Here is a 6,909-nt window from a genome sequence, read left to right on the forward strand (position 1 = left end):
ATTTTCAGCTCCTCCGCTGTCTCCGGGAATATTTGATGCCTCCGGCGGGCACTGGAGCCCCAGGAAGGGCCGGGGGCGGCTCGGGGCTCTGTCCCTGCCCCAGGGTGCCCCCAGCCTGGGGGGGACCCAGTGGACCCCAGCCCTGGTCAGCCCCGAGGAGCTCAGGGGGGAGGGTGTCCAACACCCGGGCACTCAGCCCAGGTCCCCACCCTGGGCACTCTGTGGTGACCTTGACCCGCTGCCACCATCCTGCGGTGTCCCCCAGGCTGTGTCGTGACCCCTCCATGGGAGAGGATGGACTCGGGGGGATTCAGGGGCGCACAGGAGGAGGCTCCAGTGCCTGGAGCTGCCTTATCCAGAGTAGGGAGAAGCCGCAGCACCCCCAAACTCCCCAAAGATCCCTTCGGATCTCAGGGCAAACGGGACTCCCCAAGAGCAGCAGCCAGGTAGGGCTGGACCCCCCAGTTACAGGGGGATGGGACCCCACAAAATCTCTCCATCACCCCCCACCTCAGCTCCAGCCCCGCTCCAGCAGCCCGAGGAAGGATCTGAGTGCCCCCACCCCACTCAGGGCTCCCCAGTTTTGGCCCCCCGGGGCTGGCACGACCCTACCACCCCCAACGCCCGGGGTCTGTGACCCCTCCCCACTGCCCGGGGCTGGGGAGGGAACCCGAGGGGGGCTCAGCACCCCGAGAGGGCTCTGCGAGGACCCCCCCAAAAGCGGACACCTCGGCAAGGGTGGTTGGGCACCCCCAGGGAATCCTCTCCGGGGGTTGGGGGCAGCTACAGGGGATTCCCCCCAAACCGGACACCCCCGGATTGCCGGGGATCGCTTCCCTCCCGTGGAGAGGCTTTACCAGGCACCCCCGAAAGCAGCGTGGGGGACACCGAGCACCCCCGAAAGATGCGGCGGGGCGGCGGTGGCTCTGCAGCCGCCGGCGGGGACGGACGTGCCCGGGGCTGGGTCCGTGCCGGTGCCCGGGGGGCTCTCCGGTTCCTCAGCGCCCCCCGCCCGTGTGTGTGCGTGTCCCCCCTCCTCGGGTCCCTTGTCCCCTCCACCTCCTCCTACCTGCCCGGAGACCGCCGCTGTCGCCGCTGCCACTGTCACCGCAGCCCGGGAGCTCCCGCCGCAGCGCCGGGAGGCGGGGGGGGGACACCGGCACCGGGGGCAGCACCGGGAGCGTCCCCCGGGACCCCCCACCCGCCCCGGGGCACAGAGAACCCCCCGGGGCATTGTCCCAGGGAGGAGAACTCGGGGTGCAGCCCCTGGTGCCCCCCGAGAAGGGGCTGGGGAGAGAGGGAGGGCTGGGGGGCTCTGGGAGCACTGGGAGGTTTTCAGGCACTGGGAGGTTTTCAGGCACTGGGAGAACTGGAAGGTTTTGGGGAATGGGAAAACTGAGAGCACTGGGAGCACTGGGAGCACTGGGAGCACTGGGAGCACTCAGAGTGCTGGGAAATCTTCAGTGCAATGGGAACACTGGGAAGGAGCACTGGGAGCACTGGGAGCTCTGGGTGAACTGGAAGGTCTTTGGGCACTGGGAACGCTGAGAAATCTTGGGGACTGGGAGCTCTGGGAGCACTGGAAGCTCTGGAAGCACTGGGAGCACTGGAAGTTCTGAAAGCACTGGGAGCTCTGGGAGCACTGGGATCACTGGTATCATTGGGAGCTCTGGGAGCACTGGGAGCACTGGGAGCACTGGGAGCACAGGGACATTCTGTCTCCACTGGCCTGAGAAGGGACCGAGCCAGGCTTTTTGGGGCTAGAAAAGGACATTTTGGGTTGAGTGTCCCCAGGACTCTGACGAGGGTAGCAAAGCACCCCCAGTCACTCCAGCAAGGAGCAAAGTGGCTTCCAGAGCACTGGGAAAAGGCTCCAGTGGGGACAGATGCTCCCCATAAGGAGGTGCCGTTCCCAGCAGGTTTTCCAGAGCCCGGGATGGCCGTGGGGAGCAGATGGCAGGGGCAGATGGGAGCAAGAGCCACTCTCCTTGGAATTACACAAACAAAAAAAAAATGCATCAAGTGATTAAATCCACGGCTCCACCGCTGGCCTGGGGGGAACAGGAATGCTCTGGGGTGGCTGCTCCAGGATGGGGCTAATTCATCCTAAAATCTCCTGGGCAGTAAAAAACTGTGGCTGGCCCCTCCCTGGAAGTGTCCAAGCTCAGGTTGGACGGGGCTTGGAGCAGCCTGGGACAGCAGAATCTGTCCCTGCCCATGGCAGGAGTGGCACTGGGTGAGTTTAAGATCCCTTTCAATCTAAACCAGTCCCTGATCAGTGAGGTTGGGGGGCTTTGGGCACCCACTGAGGGACACCTGGCACCTCCAGGCTGAAGCAGGGCAGGAGACAGAGACCAGTTCTGGCCAAGTATCCAAAATCCAGAGGTGTGTTTGGGAACACCACTGGGCACCTCTCCACCAGAGCTGGAGAACAGGAGCAGCCCAGGAGGACCACAGGGACTCGACACACCACAGGAATGAGCAATTCCTATTAATAACCCTGGGAAGCCTCCCTGAGCTCCAGGTAGGGGGTTTGTGCACTGGTATCAAGCCCAGTGGAGAGTTTTGGGAATGGGATTGGGCTGGAAACACGGGACCTGGAGAGGGGAGATGCTGCAGTGGTGTTTTCTCCTCTCTCGTTTAAGAAGGAGATTTGGAAATGAGGGGTGGGATGGAATATAAGCAGAAAGGTGAGGAAAAGGGAGACTTTTGTGCATTTGGGAAGATGTTCTGCAGGGCTGGAGCTGAGCACCCCACAGGCAGCAGAGCCAGGGCTGGGGGAGAGCAGGGGGGCCCCAAGGTGGAGGTGCCACCTGCCCTCAGATAATCTTCATATCTATTTTAATCCCCCTGGGCATGAGTGACTGAGGCACAACTGACGCAGGCTGATTTGAAAGCATCCCATTTCCGACTCCAACCCGACCCTAAACCCACCTAATCCCCGTGCTGGAAGGGATTGTGGGAGGGAGAGGGAGGATAATGCCCGTGAGGGGGGCACGGGCAGGGACATCAAACCCCCCGTGATTCACAGGGTCCCTGGCACTGGGGGCAAACACCCCCCAGCTCATCCCGCCTGCCTCCCACCCCTTCCACCCCAAAATATCGTGGGTTTATGGCTGGAGCCCCTCCAGCACCCCTTGCCACAGGGGTGGGCACCACAGCTCGGGCTCGGGATGTCCTGGAGGTGACAGGGCAGGTCCAGGGCAGGTCCCTCTGGCCCTTTGGTGTTGAAATAGCCACCAGGGCCGCTGTGGCATCGTCCCAAAGCTGCTGGGGACACACCTGGGCTGCCTGCCTGGGAGTTCCCCCTCGTTTTCCTCCTCCTCCTCCTCCCTGCAGGGATTTCTGTGGGAATTTCCTGCGTTGTCATGGCAGCCGCGAAGCCCCCGAGGTTCGGCTGCGGCAAGAGCACGGTGAGGTGGGGCTGCAGGGGACACCCCGGGAGGGGACACCGCCGTGTCCCTGTGCCCCAGGACGGGGCTTCAGGGCTGGCAGGGCCCCGCACACACCTCTGTGTGACCCGGGCAGTGCGTGATGCCCTCAGAGCGACCCTGGCCGCGGTCCCCAAGCTGACGGGGCTCGATGATGCTCAGGGTACCCACAGCTCGGTGATTTGGGCTCCAGCATCAGCCTCAGCGCCCTCATCAGCCCCAGACGCACCCACACACAGCCAGGGTGGCACGGGAGGAGCCCAGGTGTGGCCGGGATGGCTCTGGGTGTGTCGGGGGACATTTGGTGCTCAGCACACAACAGGCACCACCCCTAAAACCTTCTGGGATACTGGGACAAACTGGGAGAGGGCAAAGCAAGAGGGGCTCAGCCCTAGTGAACACAACCAGGGTGTCCCCAATACCCCACAGACCCCTCCCTGATGGTCCACGCTGTCCCCAACGCGTGTCCCTGTCCCCAAAGCATGTCCCTGTCCCCAAAGCATGTCCCTGTCCCCACAGCGTGTCCCTGTCCCCCCGCCCGGCCCGCCGGAGGACACGAGGAAGGTGAGCGGCCCAGGGTGGGGCAGGGGCTGCGGGAATAGCCGAGGATTAAAAGCAAATACCCAGATAATGAGGATCTTTGGTAAAAAGCCCATTTGTATAATTTAAACCTCTAATAGGCTTCCTGGAATACAAAGCCCTTTGTGATGCCCCATCTCATCTGGATCAGGAGCCACTCTCCCGCTAAATCTTGACTTAGCAGCGCGGAGATGCGGGGACGTTTCATAACATTTCATAACAGAGCTGCTCCACCCCGTGTCCCCGTGTCCCCGTGTCCCCGTGTCCCCACGTGCGGTGCCACCCCGCAGCACGTCCCGCTCACCTCGCCCCGCCAGCCAAGGTCAGGGCTCCTGGGGACACGGTGCCTGTCGCCGTGGGGCGCTGCCACCTGGACACGTGTCCTCAGCACGGTGACACCGCGCTGGGGACGTGTTTTGGGGCACTTTGGGCACAGGCGTGTCCCCGAGCCGAGCCCACGGCCAGGCTGTGCCTCAGTTTCCCCAGTTCGGGAGCCCAGCTGGGCTCTGCTGGGGGGTCAGGACATGCCCAGGGTGGGCTGGAGGCTGCAGCTCGTCCCTGTTGTGTCCCAGCCTGGGGACTGAGGTGACACTGCCACCCCGGGGAGGTCACGGCCCCGCAGGAATGGGTGAGACTGGGCGGGTCCGGGGCTGGGAGCGCGCCCAGAGGGGTCTGGACCCAGACTTGTCTCTTGTCCCCTCGCTGTCCTTAAGGAACGGAGGGGTTAAACGCCATCACCAGTGCCACCAGTGCCACCAGTGCCACCTCTATCCCACTGCAGCGGCCACGCGCGGGCCCCGGGCTCCCTCTCGTGGCTTCTCTCCCCATCTCATGGGGCGGCCGAGGGACTCTCGGGGACGCGGCGGGGCAGCGGTAGCTGGGACAGCGGGGTCGGGGGGCCTGGGCGGGGGTCTCCGAGCCGGGGGGTTCCGAGCGGGGGTCCCCCAATCCCCCCTTGGCCAACCCCGGCTGCCCCCAGCCCCCTGCGACAGAACCCCCGGGACGAACTGGGCGCGGGGCCGGAGCTCGGGTGCTGTCCCGGGGGTCCCGGGGGGATGTTGGGGGGTCCCGGGGGATGTTGGGGGGTCCCGGGCTGTGTCCCCCGTCCTCTCCCGGCGCTCCGCGGAGCCGGCCCCGGCGCGGTGTCGGCAGATGGCAGCAGCGGCTTTCGGCAGCGCCGGGATGCGGGAGCTCCCCGCACTCCCTGTACCCCGCAAAGCCTGCACCTCCTGAACCCCTGTACCCCCAAATCCCGGCACCTCCTGAGCCCCCTACACCCCCTGCACCCCACACCCTTTTCACCCTTGAACCCCCTGCTCACTGCACACCCCAGAATTCCCGGTATCCTGCACCCCACATCACCCTCGTCACCCTCTCAGGGGCTCTCAGCACCCCACACCCAGCACCAGCATTTGGGGGGACAAGCCCCCAGAGAAGCTCCCAGTGGGTGATGAGCTGCCATGGGGTGCAGGGAACCTTCCCCCCGAGGGTTTGGGGTGTCACAGGGTGACAGGTGGGGGTGACCCAAGGGCACCTGGGGGGACAGCAGCAGAGTCCCCCAGATCTGCCAACATCCCTTTGTGCCATCATAACCCCCCGGGGCTGGGATTGTCCCTCTCGAGGGACACTCAGAGCATCCCTGCACGCCCCCATTTCCCTGATTTAGGGACGAGTTTTTGGTGTCACAGAGCTGTGGGCTCGGTGCTCCTGCCGGAGCCCAGCGCGGTGAGGGTGAGGTGGGACAGCGCTGGGTGTGAGGGGTGGGACAGCTGGCGGCTTCCCAGGTGTCCGTCTGGTGCCGGGAGAGGGAAGAGGAACGTCTGCGGAGCCTTGAGTGCGTAATTAGAGCTGGGACTTAATTGGCAGACGAGGGGACGCGTGACGGGCGTCGTGTGACTTGAATAGTGATGGGCTGGGGAGGGGCAGGAGGCTCCGCACTGCGAGGGGAGCCCAGAGGGGACCAGGACACCCAAAAAATGCTTTGCCCAGTGGTGGGAAAGGTGAGGGAAAGGACAAGAACAGGATGGGCTGCCCCTGGGGACAGCCAGGACCTGAGCCCCTGGAGGGGACCTCAGTGAGCTGGTGACATCCCAGGGCACCTGCTGATGTCATAGGGTTGGAAAAGAGCAATGTTCCTCCTTTATTTGGAAAGGAGGGAAGGAAAAAGCCAAGGAATTGTGGTGTTAGCTGTGTTCAGCCTCTGGAAAAATACCAGGACACAGCCAAAACCCTCCTGGGAGGCAGAGGGATGACAGGGACCAGCCTTGTCACATCTGCCAGGAGCCACTGGGGCAAAACACTGCCCGTCCCATGAGCTGGGGCCCAGCCTTGGCTCCCTGTCAGACCCCCCCAGGATGGGGTCCAGGCAGGCAGGGAATCCTTGGGTTTGTGTGCTAATCCCTCCATTTCACTGCTGGGGGACTTGGAATTCCCTCTGCAGAGACGGGGAAGAGCTGCTGCTGCTGCTGGCATGGAGGCACATCCTGCTGGGACCTCGGCTTTGCCTTGCTGGAGCTGTTCTGGCATCACCGGTATCAGAACTTGGGGGTTGTGAGGCTGCTCCAGGTGTGCAGGCCACAGAAGAAGCACCATCAGGAGCCTGAGCCTCACAGTGTGTCCTGCCCAGCCTCATGTTCCGGCAAAGAAAGGCCCAGGGGAAGCAGCAGCCCAACCTGGAGCCACCTCTGGAGCCATGGCTGTGCCCAAATCCTGCTCCTTCCAGCCCAGCCATCCCCGCAGGGCTGTGCCCAAATCCTGCTCCTTCCATCCCACCCATCCCCGCAGGGCTGTGCCCAAATCCTGCTCCTTCCAGCCCACCCATCCCCGCAGGGCTGTGCCCAAACCCTGCTCCTTCCATCCCACCCATCCCTGCAGGGCTGTGCCCAAACCCTGCTCCTTC

This window comes from Sylvia atricapilla, chromosome 24 (genome assembly GCF_009819655.1).
Source record: "Sylvia atricapilla isolate bSylAtr1 chromosome 24, bSylAtr1.pri, whole genome shotgun sequence".
Classification (NCBI taxonomy): Eukaryota; Metazoa; Chordata; class Aves; order Passeriformes; family Sylviidae; genus Sylvia; species Sylvia atricapilla.